We start from the raw sequence: 372 nt of genomic DNA on the forward strand, positions 1-372 counted from the left end.
TCTCTTAGAACTTTTTCTCTACTTAGTCTGACCTTTTAACCCCCATTTAAAGTCATTCACCTACAGTAAAACCATTTTATTTATACCAAGAAGAGGGTAGAAAAAAAAAAATAATAATAACAAGAGATAACAACACACATTCCCAACCCCACCCCCCACTTACCACAAAACAGTAGTAAATAATAATAAAAAAAAGAAGAGTGAGAAATTGCCTTTATTCTGAAGCCACTCGATACAGCCAAAGCATTACCACCCTTGCGGAAATAAAGCCTTGAAACGACGCACATAAAATTTCTGTCGGGGACCACCTACATCAGATCCATATTGTCCACGCGCCCTCCAAATATCACGGCTACTGGTCAACGGTTTCTG

This window comes from Trypanosoma theileri (assembly GCF_002087225.1).
Source record: "Trypanosoma theileri isolate Edinburgh chromosome Unknown TM35_Tth_1_V1, whole genome shotgun sequence".
In the NCBI taxonomy this organism is placed as follows: Eukaryota; Euglenozoa; class Kinetoplastea; order Trypanosomatida; family Trypanosomatidae; genus Trypanosoma; species Trypanosoma theileri.